Raw genomic sequence first — 25,220 nt, 5'->3', positions numbered from 1 at the left:
AAAAATGTAAAAGCTGGCTATTTTCATTACTCCTTGTTTCTCTGAAACTCAACTAGTGAAATGAATAAGATTTAAGCAAAAATAGGAGGAGGTGCAAGAGGGGCTGGTAATATATTCAGGAGCTGGTGGGGAAGGGGAGCTGCCCTGGAGGAGGGGTAGATCTGCTGGCAGGCTTCTCTGACTGCGGCATGGGAGGCTGTGGAAGAGGTAAGACCCAAGGGCTCCATCCCAGTGGAGGTGTGGGAGCTGAGTGGGGATGGAGAGTGTGTGTGGGTGCTCTGACTTGGAAGTCAAAGTAGACCCTGGGGGAACACTTTTATTTTGAACCTCTCAGCTTCCTCCTTGGAGAGGTACAGGAATTGATTGCTGTGGGAAGCAGTGCTGCTCCTCCCCCGCCCCCAGGCTCCCCTAGTTCCTCTGCTACCTCTTCTGTCACTGAACACTCATTGTCTGTTCTCTCTGGGTCTCCCCCACCAGACCGTGAGTGTCCCGGGAACAGGCACTGCATCTGATTCACCTCCTTCTGCCTCACAATGCAGCCCAGCGTGGGGCTTGACACTTGGAAGTTTCTCAAAGAGTTGCTTGTTGAATGAACGAACAAGTGAATGCTTTCTCCAAACTGCCCTGAACTCTCCATGGGATTTACAAAGCAGGAAAGGCCTGCCTACAGCTCTTGGCTCTTTACACCCCTTACTAAGACATTTGTCTGCCTCCAGAATTCAAGGAGGCTGTGAGCTCCTAAGGTTTGGTTTATATGTTATATACATTTTCCTGGTGGCAGGAGTATATAACTCTTTTTGCAGTGCTGGGGATTGAATCCACGGGTGCTTTATCACTGAGTTACATCCTCAACCTCATCCCTCCCCACTTATTTTTAATTTTGAGACTTGGTCTCCCTAAGTTTCCCAGGCTGGCCTCATACTTGGGATTCTTCTGCCTCAGCCTCCTGAGTTTCTGGGATTACAGGCCTGCACCACCATGCTTGGCAGGAGTCTATTTATCTGTCCCCATCCCCCCAACAGAATGAGAATCATCAATTAAGAGAAGAGCTTCAGAACAGAAATTATATAAATTTTCTCGGTATTGATTTCCTTGAACCAAACTGGCTTTCTTCCCACTACTGCTGTTTTCTTCCTGTTTGTAAATCTGTCAGGTGTGCTGTTTTGTAACTTCAGAACATTCAGCTCACCTGTGTAAATGGTAACAAGACACTATGACCTTTGAATTCACCCCAAACCTCCCTTCAGTGTCACAGTCAAGGTGCCCTTACTGATTTCTTCCAGGATGCTGGCTCCTCCACCATTTTGCAGGTGGGAAGAGAGTGTGGAGTGGGTGTGGGGCTCCTTGGAAGCAGCGGAGGCAGAACCAGCAAGAGAGCACTGAGATATCCTGCTACCTAATCCAATTCTCCTTCTTGCACATTCAGCAGTCTCTCCCCCTCCCTCTGCATAACAATGGAAGGAAAGAGAAAGTGGGAAATAATAAGGTCCTGTAATTGAGTTAAAAGGGGGTAATTACCAGGACCAGGGAGAAGAGGGAAAGCAGCTGTGAGAAAGGAGCATTTAAGAAAGCACCCGGATAAAGAGTTGGAAGATCAGTAACAAATATTTTTTTGCTTGTAGCAGGGAAGCAAAAAAATTGAAGAGCTCAGTGCTGAATTGCACGGGCACTGGGGAACCTGAGATTGGCAGCAAGGATCATTCTGGGTCTGGGTCAGGGTCAGGAAGAGAGGAGAGAAAATCCCAAACCATCACGGGATTGTGCAGCAAAAACTGTGGCCTGATATTGAGTATTGGTGCTGCAAGGGAGAGATGAGTCAGTCCCTGAGCATCCAGGTTTAGGATAAAAGAGCCACGGGGAAGGCACTCAGCAAACACCTTTCTCGTGAGAAGGTTTGCTAGAGGCTCCAGTGTGAGATCCCAGCCTGACCCAGGAGTCCCTGGCCCTGACGGAAGTCTGCTTTAAATGCCTCTTTCCTCAGACAGGAGTGCCCACCTTTGGTTTGCATTCATAGATCTTCTAAAGTCAAGTTTGCCACATAGTAAAAGCCACAGGACTAAGTGCCAGATTATGACTATGAACACCGCAACTTGCTTCAGGAGGCAGGGAGTGGAGCTGGGGAACTCAAAAATATTTTTAATTATGGATATAGCTGTAAACACAGAATATGTCTTGGTGCCTCATGGGAAACTATAAGGAATAGTAGCTATCTGGTCAACCTGGGTCTGTTCCTTAAAGGAAGGTAGCCTCCAGCACCCCATCCTGGTATTCTTGGCTGTTGAAAGGATGGCAGTGATACCGCCAGTGACAAGTTCTGCTTCCTCACATGTTGAATTTTGAACGTTAGAGAAGCGCACAGAGGCAAGCATATAAAGCAGGGTTTATTTAAAAAGGGGTAACATAGACTTCTCCCAGGAGGGAGAAGGGGCCATAGCTGGCATCTTGGTATCCCAAGAAGTGTTCTGCCCTTTTTATATGTCCTAAGCTTTTTTTTTTGTTTTGTTCTCCTGCCCTCTTCTCCTTATCTTCCTCCTTCCTGCATAGGTGACTAGGCCCAGGAATGCTGGGTGGGATGGCCAAAAGGTGGGAAACAGGTGGGCTGAAGGGGGAAGGGCAGGATGGTGCAGCCCGGGACACCTTAATTGACAACCTTATAGCTCCCTGTAGGGAGGGGCAATTCCTGAGACAGGTTACCTTAGCAACTGGTTGGAGCAGGGGCAGGTTCTTGATAAGGGTGGAGGAAGATCTCCAAAGGTATTAACATTTCAGTCCCTCAGGGAACAGTCTCCAAATTCCCTGGACTCACTCAAAATTGGCCTGACTTGATCTGACCTGACTCGATTTACCTATCTATACTGACTGCCTGTCTAACTCTGGCTTCAGCAGGATCATGTTATATCACTTGCCCTAAATGTCTTGGAAACATGAAAAATGACCCAAAGAAGGTGATGGCCACTACAGAAACTTAGTTCATGGTGGCTGAACAACAATTTTTATAGTAAAAGCTCCTGCTAGGTGATCCCCCCTCAACCCCAAGTACCAGGTATTGAACCCAGAGACTGGTATATGCTAGGCAAGCACTCTACCACTGAACCACATTCCCAAACACTATTTTGCTTTTGAGACAGGATCTCTTGAAGTTGTGCAGGTTGGCCTTGAATTTGTAATCCTTCTACCTCCATCTCCCAAGTCTCTGGGATTATAAGCATGTAACCACCAGCCTGGTAAATAAATATACATGTTTGGTAGTGGTGGTGGTAGGGGCAGTGGAAATAGGAATAGAGAAACCCTGCTGTACACAGTGCCATGTAGATTCAGAGATTGAAGGCCACTCAGAGAAAAGATCCACAGACAGCTGGCCCAGCAGGACAGGTTGGACAGCATTCCGGGTAACACTCTGTTGGTACTAAGAACCAGCAGGCGGCCTGGGCTGAGGTGAGAGCAGTGGCCCAGTTACCCTGGAGTCTCCTTCATCTGAGGTTCTGGGTGTCAGCTGTGGTACCTTGACTCAGCTCACATCATTCACAGTCTTGGAGGCAGCAGGAAACAGGCTGCCCTTGTAGGTCTGAGTTGTAGCAGTTCACCTGCATCTGCTACACATCCTATGTGTCAGATGGCTGCACCAGCTTCCAGAAGTTGGTGTTCAGGATTTTGCTGTGTGGTATGAAGCCAATCTGGCCATGTGGGGAAGATGCCATGAGCATAGCCCAACATAGGAAAGAGGATAACCCTTGTAGAACTGCTGCATCTCCCTGAGGAGGTCTAAGGTACACAGAATGCCATGCTCCTCGAGGGCTGTCTTCATGAGCTAGTAAAAGCCATCCGTGAAGAGGCTCACTGTGGCACCTATGATGTCTGAGGAGTGGGATGGTAACATGGAAAACATCCTGGTTCTGTTTCATAAACTCAAAACCATTGCCCAGTATAGTGTCAGCTTTGAGGCACAATAGCCAATGGCTAGGCCTAGCAAGTTTCTCTGGAACTTGGATCACATCCTAGTTACTCTCATGCTGGACCACGGACTCCACATGGGGTGCTTTACCATCTCATGCAGGATGCCTCCACCCTCAAAGGATCAGCACCTTTTAGGGATTGGGGTGGCCACAGACAGGCAGGTTAGTATCATTTTCTGGTGGAGAACCAGTCCCTCTCCATGCAGTGGATGACCATCATTCAACACCAGCAGGTCACAGTACATCTTGACTGTGGCAGACAAGAATACCCTAGGATCTCAAGCACTGATGATGGAGCAACAGCTCTGCTTGCATTGACAAGGCCTGGCCTGGCCTCAGTACCCCTGGGTGAACTAGCCCTCATGTATGGCAGCTGGGCAGGTAATCGCTGAGCTAAGAGACTTGGGGGGCCGGCAGCGGCCAGTGCATCTCACATAACTGCTGCACAAGGGAAACTGCCGGTACTGTCCATTACATGGTTTTGTGTTTGCTTTCTCTAAATTGTAGTATAACATATAGAACATAAAATTTGCCATTTTAGCCACTTTTAAAGGCACAATTTAGGGACTGGAGAAATAGCTTAGTGGCAGAGTGCTAACCTAGCAAACAGGCCCTGTGTTGATATCCAGCCCCCCAAACACAGAAAGATACAATTCAAAACCATTATTCATATCCACATTGTTTTACAACCACAGCCACTATCTGTTTCCAGAACTCTCCTCTGATTCTAAACAGAAACTCTTTTTCTTTGAGCTAAATTGGCCAGGTTGGTCATCTTTTTGATGTCCTCCTGCCTCTCTCTCTCTTACTTTCTCTCTCTTTCTCTTTCTCACCCTCTCTCCCAAGGATTGAACCAGGGGTGCTTAACCACTGAGCCACATCCCCAGCCCTTTTTAATGTTTTATTTTGAGACTGGATCTCACTAAGTTGCTTAGGGTCTTGCTAAATTGCTGAGGCTGGCTTTGAACTTGCGATCCTCCTGCCTCTGCCTCCCAGTTGGCTGGGATTATAGGTGCATGCCACAATGCCTGGCCCAGTTAGTACTTTTCTTGTTTAAATAACTTCTTTTGCCTAGAAGATAGGCTTTGTGCTGGCAGGTTGGAGCCATGTCCTCATGCCTACTCCAGAGGTCATTTGCCTGAGCTTCATCATAGGGTTGGGGTGAGGGGTGTGTGTGTGTGTGTGTGTGTGTGTGTGTGTAAGCAGCACTGCTACTTTTCTTCTATGCGTGCATACTTACTTTACCAAAGTAGAGATTAGATCACACAAACTCAAAATTTAATGCTTAAAACTTTATCTCCTCTCCTCTGGGTGCAGAGAAAGTAATCCCAACGACTTAGGAGGCTGAGGCAGGAGGATCATAATTTCAAGACCAGTCTCAGCAACTTGGCAAAGCCCAAAGCAACTTAGCAAGACCCTGTCTCAAAATAAAAAAAAAAAAAATTAAAAAGTGCTAAGAATGTAGCTCAATAGTAAAACAACCCTGGGTTTTAATCCTCAGTACCAAGAGAAAAAAAAAGAAAGAAAGAAAAAAGAAAAAAACTTTCCTGGCTCATCATTCTGTGAGTCATCAATTTGGATTGGGCTCAACTGGGCATTTCTTTTCTTTTGCTGTTATCAACTGGAGTCATTCATGAGTAGTCTTCTGGTGACTCAGCTGAGGCTGGTAGGATCATACAGCCTCATTCATATGCTTGACAGTTGACGCTGGCTGCAGGCTTGGTGGTTATCTCCAGCATGATAGCAGACAGCTAGGTATCAAAAGCAGCAAGAGAAAGGGGTCAAGACTCACTGCGTAAATATTTTTCAAGCTGCCACTGCATCATCTTTTCTAATGTCCCATTATCCAAAGTAAGTCCCATGGCTGAGCCCAGAGCCAGTGTGGGAAAAGACGTCACAAAGTCCAGAAACAGGTGTGCCACATTGAAGCCTTTGCTGCATCCGTAGACCTATTTCGTGTTTTATTTTCTGCTTAATCGTGTATTTATTTTACAAATTGATAGAGTCACATTTATAATTAGATTTTGATAATTACATTCATAATTACATTTTCAATGACTATGCAATAATCAAAGAACAATGGGAAAAAATCATTATTACTCTATTTTTTTGCATTATTTTAATTTTTGCTATTACAATTAATTTATTAAAGTCATTTTTTCTGAGTATCTACTATGTGTAAGGAGTTATTCGAGGACACTAGGAACATCTTCCACATAGATCCTGGGAAATCCATACAAACACATGATTATGAAATATGTGCTACAGATCAAGAAGGAAAGGGGGGTTAGATGTGGGGAGTGGTGGGCTAGGCTTACTATTTTAAGGCTGTGTATTTTGTTTTTGTTTCTGTGGCACTGGCGTTGAACAGTCCTTTTTATTTTTATTTTTTCAAACAGTGTCTTATGAAGTTGCTCAGCCTGGCCTTGAGGTTGTGCTCCTCCTGCCTCAGCCTCCCATGTAGTTGGGATTATAGGTAAGAGCCCCTCTACCCAGTCAAGACAGTATTTTTTTTTTTAATTATGATTTCTTTTTAAAAAAAATTGTTAGTTGTTGATGGACCTTTATTTTTATGTGGTGCTGAGGATTTAATCTAGTGCCTCATACATTGCTAGGCAAGTACTCTACCACTGTGCTACAACCCCTGCCCAAGGCAGCAATTTTTTGGTTGGGGGGTGGGTACCGGGGATTGAACTCAGGGGCACTCAACCCCTGAGCCACATCCCCAGCCCTATTTTGTATTTTCTTTAGAGACAGGGTCTCACTGAGTTACTCAGCGCCTCGCTAAATTGCTGAGGCTAGCTTTGAACTCCCAGCCCTCCTGCCTCAGCCTCTGGAGCTGGGTTTACAGGCATGCGCCACTGAGCCCGGCTCCAAGACAGCATTTTATATAGCCACTTAACCACGTCTGTCTTTCTCACATTTTAGCTTTTGAGCTATGATTTCCATTTCATTGTTCTCCCATGTGTCTGGAATCAGGGAGGGGCAGATGGTCAGAGGGAAGCATTAATGAAAACGAAGGCCATTTTCACTAAATTGGTTTAAGAGCCGATGCCAAATGTGTATGAGAGAGAGAAGGAGCAAGGGGAATGAAGGGCTCCCCAGGGAGGAGCATCCCAGCCCTCCATTGTCTTTCCCACTGGCTGCCACCATCGCTTATGATTTTTAGAATTTGCACTACTTACTCCACTGCCTCCCTGAGCTCTCCACTTGGATATGTCCCTTTGGGGTCTCAAGTCTAACGCATCCATGTCTGAACTTCCTGTTTTCCCTCTAAGACTCTGTTCTTCCAGTCCTTCCACCAAAATCCCTGGAAGTCATGCTCTATCTTTTGTTTTGATTGAACTCTGGGGCACTTTACCACTGAAATCACATCCCCAGCCCTTTTTATTTTATTTTATTTCATTTTGAGACAGGGTCTCCCTAAGTTGCTCTGGGTCTTGCTAAATTGCTAAGGCTGGCCTTCAACCTGTGATCCTCCTGCCTCAGCCTCCTGGGCTCCTGGGATTCCAGGTATGCACCACCTCACCTGGCTAAGAAGTCATGCTTTTTCTTTCTCACACATTCCATGTGCAAGCTCCTCACACATTCCACTTGCAAGCTCTCAGGAAGTCCTGTTGATTACATCAACAGAACATCTGGAATCCCAGAACTTCCCTTGGCTTCCCTGCTGCACTCCAGCCTGTGTGACCTGCCTTTGGCTCTCCTGGATAAAGCTTGTCACCTAGCAGCTGCTCAACTTCCATTCTGATTTCTCCATCATCTCCTCTCGGCAGCCAGAGACATCCTGCTAACTTCTAAGTCAGATCATTTGATTCCTCTGATTTGAAGTCAAAGGCCTTCAGGGACTACAGGCTCCACATGATCTCACTCCAGCCCAGATCCCTCTGTGGCCTCTCTCAGTCCTTACTTCCCTCTTCTTCAACTCTTCCCAAGCTTTTTTGCTGTTTTCTGCAGACACCAGACACTTTCCTGCCTCAGGGCCTTTGCAATGTCTGTTCCCTCTTCCTGGAATACCCTTCCCTCAGATACCCACATGATTTGATTCCTCAGTCTCTGGTCTTGCTCCAGTATTATTTCCCCAAGGGGCCTGCTAAAAATGTCCTGTTTAAAATGCAATCTGTAGTACTCGTGATCTTTCATATCCACTCTATTTTTCCCCAAACCATGTGCTACCTTCCAGGAGGGTGAATAATTTAGTTTTCTCTTATGTTTCTGTTTATATCCGTTTCCTCTTTTACCCCCCAGTACCAGCCCAGTGGCAGCTCTGCTGGGGCAGGATTGTTTCCTTGTTTACTGACATACAGAGTGGGTGTCCAGTCAATGGGCACTAAAGATGACTATACTTTGTAGACCTTTTAGAAAAAGCAAAGCTAAAAGACTTTTATTGCAAAGAACTTCTTCTGTTCTGTTATTTAAGCTATGCTCTACTAAAGGAAAGGAATTATGTCTTTTATTGGCTCATTCAAAAGCGGGAGGAAGTTGTGCTAGATTTTTTTTGTTTTATTGTATATAATTATGTTTAACATTTACTTGATGATAGCTCAGGATGAAACAAAATTTGTACCATATACATAACCCACAGGGGCCAGAGGGGAAGTTGTTTGTTATAGGTTCACATTGAGGTTAAGCTATTGAAAATTAGCATTGAAAATTTTTACAACAGTTTGACAGAATCCTTTTATATCTGCCGAATCTAATAATAAAAATTGGAATATAATTTTTTTTTAAAGGAGTAAGCAAGGAAGAGAGAATGTATCAAAAAGATAAAATACAAGTCTGGCCATAGTGGTACATACCTGTAACCCCAGCAACTCAGGGGCTGAGGCAAGATGATCTCAAGTACCAGGCCAGATCCAGCAATTTAGCAAAGTCCTAAACAACTTATCAAAACCCTGTCTCAGGGCTGGGGTTGTGGCTCAGTGGTAGAGTGTTTGTCTAGCATGTGTGAGGCCTTGGGTTCGATTCTCAGCACTGCATATAAATAAATAAAGTTCTATTGACAATTAAAAAAAAAAAAAACAACCCTGTCTCAAAATAAAAAATAAAAAGGGCTGGGGATGTGATTAAGCACCCCTGAATTCAATCCCAGGAAAAGGGGGTTGAAGCTCAATAGTAGAGCACTTGCCTAGCAATACACGACTCAAGTTCAATCCCCACTACTGAAAACAACCAACCAAACAAAAATAACCTACTGTGTGGGGTGGTGTACATCTGTTTTACTTGCAAGAGGAAGACAGGGGAATTGCAAATGTGAAGCTAGCCGGTGCGATTTAGTGCGACCCTGTCTCAAAATAAAACATAAAAAGGGCTGAGAACGTAGCTCAGCAGTAGAGCACCCCTGGTTTAATTCCCAGAGGGGATTAAAAGAGAAAAAATAAATAAAAAGGAAAAATCTGGGTATGATCATGCTTTAAAATATTCATGTTTTCTTGTGTGAATAAAAAATGAGAATAAGACATTAGGAATCATTAAAGTTCAATTAAAGAGGGAACCAAATATCTCTAGTCAGTAAGCTTAGATGGGTATGTCTGTCAGCAGCTGTAGTTTGGCCCTTAGGGATGGATAAAAGGTCCCTTGGCAGGGGCCCATCTGGGCACATGTTCTAACCCTGTGCTATGTGCTCTGCTTGTCTGGGCACACCCTTGGGCACTCACCAGGAAGTGTGGCCAATTTCAGTTTTAACAGGAAGGACCCCAATCTTGGGCTCATGTCCGTTTCTGCTTTCTAGGTGAGTCAGTAGGGCAGGATCCATACTGGGTCAATGACCCATTATGTTGTATCGGTCTGCCCTATGAAAGTGTTTCACTTGTGGATTGAACACATGCTCTCATGCATTCATTTATCCATCTATTCATTTGGCTTTGCATTTAATGTGTTACCCACTTACTGAGCCCAAGATGCCTATTGTACTAATTTCCTGTTAATGCTGCAACAAATTACCACAATCTGGGTGGTGGCTGAAAACAAGAGAAATGATTTCTCTCACAGTTCTGGAGGCTAGAAGTCGGAGATGGAGGTGTGGGCAGGGCTGTGCTTCCTCTGCAGGCTCCAGGGAATAACCTCCATGTTTCTTCCTGGTTTCTGGTGATTGCTAACACTCCTGGTGTTCTTTGATTTGCAGCTGCATCAAACGAATCTCTTGAGTTGGCTTCAATTTCCCTCTATATCTGTCTGTTACAGGTAGAACTGTGTCCCCACAAAAGTCTTATGTTGAAGTCCTAACCACCAGTACCTCAGAATATGACCTCATTATTTTTTTTGAATATGATCCTATTGAGGTAGTATTTTTTTTTTTTTTTGTATGAGGGATTGAACCCATGGGTGCTTAACCACTGAGGCACATCCCCATCCCTTTTAAAAATATTTTATTAGATACAGGGTCTTGCTGAGTTGCTAAGTGCCTTGCTAAATTGCTGAGGTTGTATTTGAACTTGCTATCCTCCTGCCTCAGCCTCCCTATGCTGGGATTACAGGGGTGTGCCACCACACCTGGGTGAGGTAGGGTCTTTATGGAGATAATTAAGTTAAAATAAGATCATTAGGGTAAACCCTAATTCTATCTGACTGGTGTCCTTGTAAAGGGGGAAATTTGGAGACACACCCATGCTCATATTCACACACTCTGTGAGAATGAAGGCAGAGATCAGGGTGATGCCTCTACAAACCAAGGACTATAAAATAATGCAAACCACCAGAAGCCAGGGGCGAGGCGTGGGACAGATTCTTTCTCACAGCACTCAGAAGGAACCCATTCCACAATATGCTCTATTTTGGACTTCTAGCCTCCAAAACTGTGAGATGATAAATTTCTCTAATTTAATTTATAGTACAGTCATTCTTTGGTGTTTGTGGGAGATTGGTTTCAGGAAATCTCATGGTTACCAAAATTCAAGAATGAGGCATAGGGATAAAGCTTAGTGGTAGAGTACTTGCCTACCATGAGGCCCTGGATTCAATCCCCAGCACTGCCAAAAAAATAAAAAACAAAAATAAAATGATGTTTGAGTTCCTTATATAAAATGTACTTGCATATAACCTATGCACACTCTTCCATAAACTTTTTTCTCTTTCCAGTACTGGGGATCAAACCCAGGACCTTGCTCATGCTAGGAAAGCACTCTACCACTGAGCTATATCACCAGTCCTTTTAAATTTTGTGACAGGGTCTTGCTTAATTGTCCAGACTGGCCTTAAACTTTCAATTCTCCTGCCTCGGCTTCCTGAGTATTGGGATTACAGAATTATGGGTGTGCACAGCCTCATCTGGTTCTGGAGATGATTTAAAGCACATGGGAGCTGGGAATGGTGTTTTATATATTCTGTGGTGCTAGGGATTGAACCAAGAGCCTTATGCATTCTAAACAAACGCACTACCACTGAGCCATACCCCCAGCCCTTAAAAAATCTGTTCAAGCTGGGCAAGGTGGCACATGACTATAATCCCAGCTACTCAGGAGGCTGAGGCAGGAGATTGGCAAAGTCAGGCAATTTAGTGAGACCCCCCATCTCAAAATAAAAATACCAGAAAGGAGTGGAAATGTAGCTCAGAGGTAAAAGATTGCCCAGCGTGCGTGAGGTTCTGGGTTCAATCTTCAGCACTGCGAAAAGAAAACAATGGTTGAATTTGTGAATGCAGAACCTATGGATACGGCATGCCAACTCTACTTTGTTACAGCAGCCCTAGCAAGTTAATTAATACACCATCTGTCTGTATCTTCACCTGGCCCTAGATGGGCATGGTAGTGCACACCTGTTAATCCCAACAATTTGGGAGGCTAAGGCAGGAGGATCCCAAATTCAAGATCAGACTCAGCAATTTTAGCAAGACCTGTCCCAAAATAAAAATTAAAAGGGCTGGGGCTGGGGCTGGGGTTGTGGCTCAGCGGTAGGGTGCTCACCTAGCATGTGTGAGGCACTGGCTTCAATCCTCAGCACGACATAAAAATAAATAAATAAAATAAAGGTATTGTGTCCAACTACAACTATATATCTATCTATCTATCTATCTATCTATCTATCTATCTATCTATCTATCTATATGTTTTTAAAGGGGGATGTAGGTTAGTGGTAGAGTGCCCTTGGGTTCATATAAAGCTTACTATATATATAGTTTTATATAGCTATATAAAGCTTATTCAGTATGATCTCATATTAACTTGAGTACACCTACAAAATCCTATTTTCAAGTAAGATTATATATATAATTTTTTATTTTTTGGTACCAGGGATTGAACCCAGGGGGCACTTTACCACTGAGCTACATCCCAGCCTTTTTTATTTTTTATTTTGAGACAGGATCTTGTTAAGTTGCTTAGGACCTAAGCTAAGTTGCTGAGGCTAGTTTTGAACTCAGGATCTTCTGGCTTCAGCCTTCCAAACTATTGGAATTATAGGCCTGCGCCACTGTGCCCAGTTTATCCTCAGCCCTTTGTTTTTTTTTTTTTTTTTTGCTACATGATCTCTCTAAATTACTGTGATTGATTTCGAACTTGCAATCCTCCTGCCTCAGCCTCCCAAATTGCTGGGATTACAGGCATGAACTACTGTTACCAACTTGATTATTCATTTTCTAAAAAATGTTTTTGGGATAACCCAGATCTTTAGAAAGGTAAAATTTTCATCCTACTTATTATTATACAAGATTTAAATTAGCCTCCCTATCCCCATCCCCAAATTACCTTTTTTTTTTTTTTTTTATACTAGGAACTGAACTCAAGAGTATTTGACCACTGAGCCACATCCCCAGCCCTATTTTATATTTTATTTATAGAAAGGATCTCATCACGTTGCTTAGTGCCTGGCTTTTGCTGAAGCTGGCTTTGAACTCATGATCCTCTTGTCTCAGCTTCCCGAGTCCCTGGGATTACAGGCGGGTGCCACTGTGCCTGGCCCCATATCACATTTTTTTTTTAAATATATATTTCACCTTTATTGCCAGTAAGAAAAAAAATCACATTATCCAGTTATGTAATAAAAAATCACATTATCCAGTTATGTAATAGCAGTATAGCAAATAACAGTAAATCAGCTCACTGGAATATATTGCAATCATTTGAAAGGTTAATTGTGAAGAACATAAGAAACAATGAGATGTGATTATAATGTATCCCAAATCACATTTTTATTGTCATAAAATAATAATTCAGTTCTAAAAAACTAGTTTGCCAGGCACAGGAGTGCATGCCTGTGGCCTGTGGCTTGGGAGGATGAGGCAGGAGGATCACAAGTTTGAGGCCAGCCTCAGTAAGACCCTAAGCAATTTAGTGAAATCCTGTTTCAAAATAAAAGATAAAAAGGGCTGGGGGCGCTGGGGATGTGGCTCAAGCGGTAGTGCGCTCGCCTGGCATGCGTGCGGCCCGGGTTTGATCCTCAGCACCACATACCAACAAAGATGTTGTATCTGCCAATAACTAAAAAATAAAAAAAATTTTTAAAAAAAGGGATGGGGATGTGGCTCATAGTGAAGTGACTCTGAGTTCAAACCCTGGTACCAAATAAATAAATAAAAATAAAAAGCTATAATTCTATTCCACTTCTTAAAACCTCCTTATTTGGTGGATGTAGTGGTGCATGTCTGTAATCCCAATGGCTCAGGAGGCTGAGGCAGGGATCATGAGTTCAAAGTCAGCCTCAGAAAAAGCAAGGTGCTAAGCAACTCAGTGGTACCCTGTCTCCAAATAAAATACAAAATAGGGCTGGAGATGTGGCTCAGTGGTCGAGTGCCCCTGAGTTCAATCCCAGTACCCCAAACAAACAAACAAACCCATTACTATCAACAATTAAATTTTTTAAAAAGAATTTTTTATATTTTTCTGTGACTGGGGATTGAACCCAAGGGTGCTTTACCACCGATTATTTTTTATCTTGAGACAGTGTCTTGCTAAATTACTGAGGCTGTCCTCAAACTTGTAATCTTCCTGCCTCAGCTTCCTGAGTCACTGGAATTACAGGCATGTATCACCAAGCTTGGCTATATTCAGTTATTTTAAAAATAAAGCAAAAACTGGGCGCTGTAGCACCCATCTGTAATCCCAGCAACTTGGAAGGCTGAGGAAAGAGGATCACAAGTTCAAAGCCAGCCTCAGCAATTTAGCAAGACCTTAGGCACTTAGCAAGATCCTGTCTCAAAATAAAAATAAATAAATAAATAAAAAGGGCAGGGGATGTGGTTCAGTGGGTAAGCACTCCTGGGGTTCAATCCATGGAACCAAAACAAAACTCCCCCCAACCAAAACTTTGCTCAGTTTCTTTTCACAAGACCATTTTATATTTCTGTAGCTAGAGTTCTTATCTACTCCACAAGGATTCGTGATAATTAATTAGAGACCTAAGAGGGTGCCCAGGGAAAGGTCACAAGCTGCAGACCTGTAGCCATGTTTGTTGGTGTTATGTAAATCGGGATCATGACAGTGTGCTGACCAGCCCTTTTTGGTCCACTGACTTTGAACAAGTAAACTCTTGTTTTACCAAACCAAAGGCAAAATGTGCTGACTAAGCCTTCTTTACCAGGAAAAATGTATTGCATTTCTCTCTCCGTGGCACCGAAGGTTAGAATAACAATGTGTGACCTTACCGCTTTGGGCACTGAGACTGCTGTATGTTGGCTTTGGAAAACAGATGTCCCTGCATCCAAGTGACAGATTTTAATTGGCAAATTTAGTTATCTCTGTGCTGGGCAATTAGGGGGATTTTATGTTTTAAAAGCAAAATCCAGTTGGAGAACTGAAGCCAGCCCAATTAGAATTAGGATCATAAAACTAAGCAATGTTTTATATTGAAGGTTGCCTTGGAGACCCATCTGGTCCATAATTCCCTGCTAAGGTGGAACTCCCCTTACAAGGTACTCTGCAAACACTTTAGAGCTCTCTACCAAAACTCCTCTAGAGAGGAACCCACGATTAATTGTTTTTTCTTCTAGTACTAGAGATCAAACAGGGCCTCATGCATCCTAGACAAGTGTTCAACCACTGAACTACATTTCCACTTCCTCGGTATTATTATTATTATTATGATTATTATTATTATTATTTTTAATTGAAAAGCAATATTTAGCTAGGTATGTTGGCTCATGCCTGTAATCCCAGATACTGGGGCGGCTGAGGCAGAAAGATCACAAGTTCCAAGCTAAACCAGGCAACTTATCAAGATCTTGTCTCAAAATAAAATTTAAAAGGGCTGGGGATGTCTCTCAGTGGTAGAGGGCTCCTGGGTTCAATCCTCAGTACCACAAAAACAAATAAAAGAAAACAGGATCGCAAAGTAAGCATTAATGCCAAACCTTGAAACTTTCACTTCTCCACTATATGTCAAGGACTGTATGGGATGGTGAGAGTGGCTACTTTTTATATTACACAAACATTTACCTGAAAAGTCTCACCCTATACTTTATTTAAAAATTTTTTAAATTGATGATGATGATGATGATGATGAGTGTTTGTATGTGTGTGTGCATGCGACTGTGTGTGGTACTGGGGACTGAGTCACTGAGCTACATTCTCAGCCTTTTTTTTTCTTCTTGAGACAGAATCTCCCTAAATTTTGAGGCTGGTCTTGAATTTCCAATCCTTCTTCCTCAGCCTCCCCAGTATCGGGGATTACAGGCATGCACCACAGCCTGGTTCAATCCATACTTTTCAAATTTATTTTTTTGTGGTGCCATGATCAAAACCCAGGGTCCAGGCACTCTACCAACTGAGATACCTCCTTAACCCTTTCACCCCATACTTTATATGTATATATTAATATTGTTTTGTTTTTTTATTACAGTGCTGGGGAAGGGGCCCAAGGCCTTGTACATGCTAGGCAAGTACTCTACCACTGAATCCCTGAGTCCCAACCTCATTTTGAGCAGGGCACCATGGGGCATGCCTGGAATCCCAGAGACTGGGGAGGCTGAAACAGGAGGATCCCAAGTTCCAAAAGTGAAAACTTATTCCAAAAGTAAAATAAAAAGGGCTGGGGATGTAGCGCAGTAGGTCAATAGTAGAGCGTCCGTGAGTTCAATCTTTTAAATTTATTTTTAAAAATAGGTTTTAAGTTGTGCAAGATTTTTCCCCCTCCATGGGTTCAATCTTGGGTACCTCCTGCCCCATCCGCCGCCGCCCCCCCCCCCCACAAAGAGGAAGTATTTATTTTGGTTCATAGTTACAGAGATTTCGGCTCATAGTCACTTGGCAGCGTTTGGGCCTGTGGGAAGGAAGGCCTTTTCCATGGTGGTGAAGAATGTGTAGTGGAGAAAAACATCACCTCTTGGTGGTGGAGAGGCAGAGAGAGAAGAGGCCAGGGTCTCCCTACTTCCTTTAAGGGAATCCCCCCAGTGATCTCTTTCCAACTAGGCCCAACCTCCTGAAGTTTTCAAGGCCTTTCAATAGTGCCATGGTTGGAGACCAGGTCCTTAACACAGAAGTTTTCAAGGGCTATGTAAGATCCCAAAGGTAGCATTTGCCCAAGTTAGTCTCCAACTTTTGGGCTCCTTTGGTCCTCCGGACCTGCTGACTCAGCCTCCCCAGTGTAGACACCCAGGCATATGCCACCATGCCCCATTTAATCTATTTATTAAAACCCCAAATTTTTATTTCTGTGGTGCTGGAGATTGAACCTAGGACCTCATGCTAGGCAGGCATTCTACCACTGAGCTCTATGGGAGTCTTCATCTATTTTTTAATTTTTATTTTATTTATTTATTTTTGATACTGGAAATTGAAGCTGGAGGTGCTTTATCACTGAACCACATCCCCTGTTCTTTTTTTTTTTTTTTTTTTTTTAATTTTGAGACAGGGTCTCACTGAATTGCCCAAGCTGACCTGGAACTTGCTATCCTCCCACTGCAGCTTTCCAAGTTCCTGGGATTACAGGCGTGTGCCATTGTGCTTGACCCAATTTATTTATTTTTTTCAATTAAACAACATAGTGCAAAATAAAATCAAGTAGAATACAAGACTGTTATAATGGAGAGAAAAACCTCCTTCATCCCCTCCCACCTCCTCCAGCTCCTCAGTTCTGCTTTCCAATGGCATCCATTGTCACGACTTCCTGTGCATCTCTCCGGAGATGGCACATGCCTTTACAAGCATATAAATCCATCGTTTAATCTTTTTTTAATTAAACTTAAGTTTTAGCATTCCATATGCAATATTGTTCCTTTAATAATGTATTAAAAGTAGCATTTCATACCATTACCCAGAGCTGCCGTGTTCCTTTTATAAGTGCATAATCTTTTGTAGTATAGATAGGATATAATTTATTAAATCAATCTCCTACATGTGAATATTTTGGTGTTTTCCACATTTTGCTATTATGAACAAGTCTGCAATGAATAACTAACTCTAATTTTTTTCTTTTGTGTATGCAAGTACCCACCTCACAGCACAATGCTGAACCACAGCACATTTTCATTTGTTATCCTGATATCCACTGCCCATGACTCTCCATCCAAGTTGTACCAGTGACACTCCTTCCACCAGTGAAAGAGTGTTCTTTCTGTGTGTGTGTGTGTGTGTGTGTGTGTGTGTGTGTGGTGCTGGGGATGGCACCTAGGGGCTATGCTAGACAAATGCTCCACCACTGAGCTATGTCCTCAGCCCACTGTTTTTTAGAAAACCTTTGGGTTTGGGTTAAAAAAAGAAAAAAATAAATAAAAATTTAAAAGAAAGAAATCCCTTTTGGTTTGAGGATATAGTTCCATTTTGGAGCCTGACCTGCTGAAGGCTCTGTGTTCAATCTCCAGTACCCTCCCCAAATTAAAAAAAAAAAAAAAGCCTTTGCCAATTTGGGAAGACAAAAGCAGTTATCTGTATCTGTTTTCATTTACACTTTCCTTAGTAGGAATAAAGTTGAACGTTCTTTCATATATGAATACCATTCATGTTTTTTTTTCTGTATACTATCTGTTCATATCCTTTATCTATTTTTAAAATATTTTTTTTTTAGAGTGCCTGGTGTGGTGGTGCATGCCTATAATCCCAGCAGCTGGGGCGGCTGAGACAGGAGGATCTCGAATTCAAAGTCAGCCTCAGCAAAGGCGAGGCACTAAACAACATAATGAGACCCTATCTCTCTCTTTTTTTTTTTTTAAAGAGAGAGAGAGAGAGAGAATTTTTTAATATTTATTTTTTAGTTTTCAGCGAACACAACATCTTTGTTTGTATGTGATGTTAAGGATCGAACCCGGGCTGCAGGCATGCCAGGCGAGTGTGCTACCGCTTGAGCCACATCCCCAGCCTGAGACCCTGTCTCTAAATAAAATACAAAAATAGGGCTGGGATGTGGTTCAGTGGCCTAGTGCCCCTGAGTTCAATACCTGGTAAAAAAAAATAATAATAATAATAAAATAAAAATAAATAAATAGATAAATAAATAAATTTTAAAAGATGGATACAATACCTTTATTTTGTTTTTATTTTCATGTGGTGCTAAGGATCGAACCCAGTGCCTCATACTTGCAAGGCAAGCGCTCAACCATTGAACCACAACCCAGCCCCCTTTATCTATTTTTCTATTTTTTGCTTTTCCTGTCAGTATCTAGACTTTTAATGTATTTGTTTTATTTTGCTCAATTTAATTTTTAAAAATTCTCTAGTTTGTTAGTTTTATTATTATTTTGTTTATCATATCTTTCTCCATGCAGAATATAGTTTTTCCCTCCATACTGAGAATTGAATCCAGGGCCTTGCACATTAAAAATCTTTGAATAGTTGCATTTATTAGTATTTTCTTTTAGAGCTGCTTGTTGTTGTTGTTGTTGTTCTTCTTCTTTTATTTTAGTACTGGGGGTTGAACTCAGGGGCACTCAACCACTGAGCCACATCCCCAGCCCAATTTTGTATTTTATTTAGAGACAGAGTCTCACTGAGTTGCTTAGTACCTCATTATTGCTATTTAGCATGAGAACCTGTCTCAAAATAAATTTTTTTTTATTTTTAAGGCACTAGGGATAGGACCTAGAGTCTCACACATGCTAGGCAAGCACTCTGCTACTGAGTCACATCTCCAGGCTTTGTTAAATTTTATTTTCAGACAGGTTCTCAGGCTAAATTGCCCAAACTGGCCTTGAACTTGAGCTCCTCCTGCCTTAGCCTCCAGAGTAGCTGGAATTGCAGGCATGGGCCACCAATGCATGGCACACAATTTTCTCCTTCCTTCCTTCCTTCCTTCCCTCCCTCCCTCCCTCCCTCCCTCCCTCCCTCCCTCCTTCCTTCCTTCCTTCCTTCCTTCCTTCCTTCCTTCCTTTTTATGCAGTCCTGGGGATTGAACTCAGGGCCTCACACATGCCAGACAAGTGCTCTACTACCGAGCTGCATTCCCTAATCTTAATTTATTTTAGAGACAGTGTCTCACTTTGTTGCCCAGACTAGCCTGGAATATCTGGGTCTTCAAGCAATCCTCCTGCTTCAGCTTCCCAAGTAGCTGGGACTATAGGCACACGCCATCAACATTCTGGGCTGGCATTCTTATTTTCTTGGTTACACTTATCAGTTTTAGAAATTATCCAGGTGACATGTGTCACCCACTAGAGTGTAAGCACTAAAAATTCAGGAGTCTCCTCTGCTTTATTCTCTTCCATCTCTAAAGCCTTATATAGTACCTGCACATTAAGTACTTAATAAATATCTTCTAAAGGAATGAGGGGGCAGATCTTGGAGAATATTTTTCATGATCACATCAGTTCTAGTTCCAGGTTCTCCTCTTTTCACTGATCTGCTTTCCACGACCAAACTTCTTGGTCCCATGAGAGGGCTTTGAGAGGAATTATTCAGCTAGTTAAGACTCCTGCTAACTGCCCTGTTGCCCACTTTTCCTCCTGGCCACAGAGAGACCACAGGACTTTATCCACGCGGTTGCAGAATCTAGATACATTGTGTGTGCAGTATTTTCGGAACTTGTCCAGTTTAGTAACCCTATCAAAAAAGGAAATGAGGTTACCTTGGCAGGAAATGAGGTCAGTTTGGCAACTGATAGTGAAACATTGAACAATGTGGAAATTAATACGAGTGTGAGTTAATGTAAGGCATGTTGTAAGGCATGCTGTAAGGCAGTACAGTAAGATCACATGGACAGAGAGCTGTGCAGGGAGGGCAATTTGGGTTTGAAGAGGGAAGATCCCTATAAACTTGTGTTTGGATGCTTTCTGGGTATAGTGGGCAGGTGTGTCCTATACACTACCAAGTTTTCTCAACCTGGGGTACAGATTTCTCAGTGCATCTGCAGGAGAATGACTTTGGTCAAAATCAATAAGCACCATTTACTGGGCTTCCCATTCCTGGTGCTGAGCATTGCTATCTCTAATCCTCCTAGTAATCCTGTTAGGCAGATTCCAGTATCCCCTTCACAGGAATGAAATTGAAGTTTAAATGACTATAGGACCTCGTTGGGCACAAGAGCTCATGCCTGTAATCCCCCTGGCCCCAAAGGCTGAGGCAGGAGAATTGAGAGTTCAAAGCCAGCCTCAGCAATTTAGTGAGGCCCTAAGAAACTGAGCAAGACCCTGTCTCTAAATAAAATATAAAAAAGGACTGGGGGCTGGGGTTGTAGCTCAGTGGTAGAGTGCTCACCTAGCAAGTTCGAGGCCCTGGGGGTGGGGGCGGGGGGGAACAACTCTGTTCTTCATTTTTTTTTTTTTTTTTTTTAAAAAGGGCTGGGATGTGGGATGTGGGATGTGGCTCAGTGGTTAAGTGACCCTGTGTTCAACCCCTGGCACAAAAAAAAAAAAAAAAAAAAGACTACAGGACCTGACTAGCTGAGTATGGTGGCACATATCTTGTAATCTGAGCTATTTGCAAGGATGAGGCAAGAGGATTACAAATTGGAGGCCAGCCTGGACAATTTAGCAAGATCCTGTCTCAAAATAAAAATTTAAAAGGTATGGGGGTGTAGTTCAATGGTAGAGGGCTCCTAGGTTCAATCCCAGGTACCACTACCACCATTACTAGAATATCCCCCAAACCAAACGAAACCAAAGGACCTAACCAAGGTCACACAGTCATGCCTGGTCAGTCAGGAAGACAGTCTGGTTCCCATTTCTACCTCAGTTTGGGCCCCTTTTCTCCCTTCCTTCCTTTTTTTTTTTTTCCCAACACTGGTGAGTGAACTCAGTAGTACTGTATCACTGAGCTACACCCCACCCTGTCCTTTTTATATTTTATTTTGAGATAGGGTCTCATTAAGTTGCCAAGGCTGGCAACTTGTCTCAGCCTCATGCCTGTAATCCCAGTTACAGGCATGAGCCAATACACCAGTCTCCCTTTTTCCTTTTTTTATGCTAAGTGAAGGAAAACCAAGGCAAATCCAGGGCTCTCTGGATTCTTCCCCAAGCAAGCATTGGTTTAAATCTATTTAACGCAGTATCCAATGCTTAAGCAATTCTGAAATGTCATCTTTAAGTCTTTGGAATTATTTTTGTTAACAGACCACATGACAGAAATAGAAGGTAAAACTCAATGTGGAAGGACAGGAAAATTGAGATGGTTGTCAAAGAGGATTAACCTACCCCAAGTTCCAGGTGTCATGGACCATCAAAAGCTAATAGGCATCCAAACTAGTCAACAGAATATACTATAAATGAAAATAATGATGCTGTTACTGTAGATGAGGGATACAGTTAAGCTAATCAACTTCCTGTTTCATGCACATCTTTCCCAAATTTGTGGCAGCAATGATGTAATTATAATCAGAAAGAACAGAAAAAGTCAGGATTTTAACTCCAATGGAGGACACTCAGTATTCTCATCGCAGGCCAGTATCTTCCTTTCCATTTCTTCTGGATATGCCCATCTATCTGCTTCCCTCTGCCCCTTCCCTGTCCCCTCCACACCCCCGTCCTGCATAGGATGTCTCAACTGGTACTAAGGGAAAGAGCAGAGCTCTTGGGTGGAGGAGTTGGGAGATGTGATCTAAAAACTGCCAACAGCTATTTTTCCACTCACTTGTAGGAACTTGTCTGACAGAGTGTGGAGTTGACAGAGAGAGAAGCAGGAGCCTGTCCCCCTTCCAGTTGCCCTCTGGGGTTTCTCTGTGGTTTGCCTGAGCCAGTTGAGTCGGGTTTCTTTCATTGGCAACCCGGAGCCTTACCTTGCACTTTGCCCACTCCAAACACCCCAGCCATCAGCTTTCTTCTGCTGTTTGTGGTCCCAGGCCTTGATCGAGGGATAAGGCTCTTACGTGTGTTGGTCTGCCCGTGTGTCCCCACCCCATCTCTCCTGGGAAGTTGTCCTCCTCCACTTCCTCCTCTCTCAGAGATATACTCCCGAAACTATGTTTTAATACTCAGTTGAAATAAGTCAGCGTCGTATTTAAACAATAATCTTTAAAAAATTTACCTCTAGGGCTGGGGTTGTGGCTCAGGGGTAGAGTGCTCGCCTAGCATGTGCAAGGCCCTGGGTTGGATCCTCAGCACCACTTAAAAAAATAAAATAAAATAGGGCTGAGGATGTGGCTCAAGTGGTAACGTGATCGCCTGGCATGCGTGGGGCGCTGGGTTTGATCCTCAGCATCACATAAAATAAAATAAAGATGTTGTGTCCACCGAAAACTGAAAAATAAATATTTTTTAAAAATTCTCTCTCTTAAAAAAAAGAAGAAAGAAACGTATTGTGTCCAACTACAACTAAAAAATAAATATCAAAACAAAAAATTTACCCCTAAAACTGGCCTGGGAAAGGGGTGTGTGTGTGGGGGGGGGGGGGTGCGCATGCGCATTGTTGTTCTTTTGTGATGCTGGGGTTAGAAGTCAGGGCCTCACCCAGGGTTAATCATGTACTGTATCACTGAGCAACAACTCCAGTCCTATGTGAAGGGTTTTTGTTTTGTTTTTTTCTTTTTCTTTTTAATGCAGTACTTGGGGTTGAACCCAGGGGCCTCTATCACTTAGTTACATCCCCAGCCCTCTTTGTATTTTATTTTGAGACAGGTCTCACCAAGTTGCCAAGGCTGGCTTCAACCTTTCCATCCTCCCACTTTAATCTCTTGAGTAGCTGGGATTACAGGTGTGTGCCATCACCTCTCGAAAGTTTCTTTATTTTCTTTTTCATTTCTTTCTTTCTTTATTTATTTAGTGGTACCAGGGATTGAACCCAGGGTCTTGTGCAATCAAGGCAAGCACTCTACCAACTGAGCTATATTCCCAGCCTCTCTCACTCTCTTTTTTCCTTCCTTTCTTCCTTTTCTTTCTTTTTTCCTTTTCTTCCTTCCCTTCCTCCCTCACTCCTTTCTTCCTTTCTTTCTTCCATTCTTTCCACTAGGAATGGAACCCAGAGGTGCTTAACCACTGAACCACATCCCCAGCCCATTTTATCTTTTATTTTGAGACAAGGTATCCCTAAGTAGCTGAGGCTGGCTTTGAATTTGGCAGTCCTCTCGCCTCATCTTCCTGATCTGCTGGGATTCTAGGTGTATGCCTCCTTGCTTGGCTGTTTTCTTATATAAAGTTTTTGAATTTGCCTTCATTTGTTAAATGAAATGAGTATATGCAAGCATATAGTTCAGTTCCCAGTACACATTGCATGCTCAGTAAATGTTTGTTGAGTGAATGATTAAATGAAGGAACAGAATTCCAATGTCCTTTGTTGATCAACTACAAGGAAAACAGGTCCCCTTTGATCTTTAGGGCTCTAACTCATTCTTAGCCTACAGAGACCAAAGGCCTTGCCCCTCTTCTCAGTTTGTGCAAATATCAAAGCCACGGGAGGAAGTATGTGATTGGCCAAGCTTTGTGGGGCCCCAGGAGGGTGGTGAGAGGAAGTTTCTGTTGGAAGGATCCTCCACGGACATCTGCAGTTTCCTTAGTGAGAGAACAGATTCTTGTATTAACTAATGTACTTAACTAATGCTCAGGATTTACTAACAAATTGAATATAAAGGCTAATTTCTCATAAAATTATCACAATGCATTCAAAGTCAAATATCTTCATGGTGTAAATTATTTTGGACCGTTCCTACCTTTTCTCTACTCCCTTGGAGGGAAGAATCAGACCAAGAGAGTGGCAGGCCCCCTGCCTAAACCACGGATACCTTGGCGTTTTTTTTTGTTTTTTTTTCATTTTTTTAAATTGTTGCATGCATTATAATTGTATGTAATGGTGGGATTCATTGTTACATATTTGTAGAAGCACACTAAAGATCAGTATGTATATATGTGTGTATGTGTATGTGTGTATACACACACACACACACACACACACATATATATAGTGGTACTGGGGATTGAACCAATGGGCACTTTACCACTCAGCTACATCCCCAGCCCTTTTCTTTTCTTTCTTTCTTTTTTGGTACCAAGGATTAACCCGAGGGTATTTAACCACTGAACCACATCTCTAACCCTTTTTATTTTTTTATTTTGAGATAGAGTCTCACTAAATTGCTTAAGACCTTGCTAAATTGCTGAGGCTGGCTTTGAACTTGCAATCCTCCAGCTTCAGACTCCCAAGCTTGTTGGGATTACAGGAATGCATTGCCATGTCTTGCCTGGCTTTTTTTTTTTTTTTTTGAGACAGGGCCTCACCAAGTTGTTGAAGGGCTCAATAAATTGCTGAGGCTGGCCTCCAACTTGTGATTCTCCTGCCTCAGCCTCCTGTGTAGCTGGAATTACAGGCATGTGCCAATGCACCTGGCCTAAAGATCAATCTTGCGGCAATCACTTTTTATTTATAAATCAACAAAAGAACTTGTAAAATGAACTTCTAAAATGTTTTAGGGTCTGGATTGGGGGCAGAGGTCCATCTTACTTATGGGAAGTTATTTCAAAGGCTTTTGCAATCTTGGCAGTTTCCTCTTTGGTTTGTAATCTGTTTCTTCATCTCCTCTTGACTCTTGTATACTAAATGTTTATTTCCTCTGATTATAAGTTTATCCATGAATTCTTATCCCCTATTGTGCAGGATCACAGCTGGATGAAGTCCAGATGTTGCTTCAACTGGTAGCTCCTTCCCCTCTCATCCACAAGTAGAATTCTACGCACCCTGAGATGGCATTGTCTTTGCAGGTGCATCAGGGAACTGGGAGAATGCTGTACTTTTCAGGATGAGGATCCACACATAGTTTGCCTGCTCCTACTGGTCATTGTTCAAGTTTAAAGGAACAGAGCTTGACACTCCTGTCTACCCCAGAAGTGTGCATTTGACCTTGGTATCTAAGGCAACACTTGGTATCTAAGGCAACACTTGGCTCCAGTGTAAGGTATCCCTCACCCCAGCTCACACTGCTGGAAACCTGGGTGGAGGGAGCAGAGTTCAAAGGCCTGTAGGTACAGGCTGTCCCGATTCCTGAGAG

At 42.9% G+C, this 25,220-nt stretch overlaps 1 long non-coding RNA gene across 1 annotated transcript; it reads right to left on the bottom strand.

Annotated features, from left to right (window-relative positions):
- Positions 1-5,413: 5,413 nt before the first annotated feature.
- Positions 5,414-22,127, bottom strand: LOC139706796 (uncharacterized). Its single transcript, XR_011708441.1, has 2 exons — positions 22,023-22,127; positions 5,414-5,704 (listed from the first exon to the last, which is right to left on the bottom strand). It is a non-coding gene; the product is annotated as an uncharacterized lncRNA (long non-coding RNA).
- Between the last annotated feature and the right edge of the window lie 3,093 nt (positions 22,128-25,220).

This window comes from Marmota flaviventris, chromosome 8 (assembly GCF_047511675.1).
Source record: "Marmota flaviventris isolate mMarFla1 chromosome 8, mMarFla1.hap1, whole genome shotgun sequence".
NCBI lineage: Eukaryota > Metazoa > Chordata > Mammalia > Rodentia > Sciuridae > Marmota > Marmota flaviventris.
This window is presented reverse-complemented; position numbering and strand designations above follow the sequence as displayed.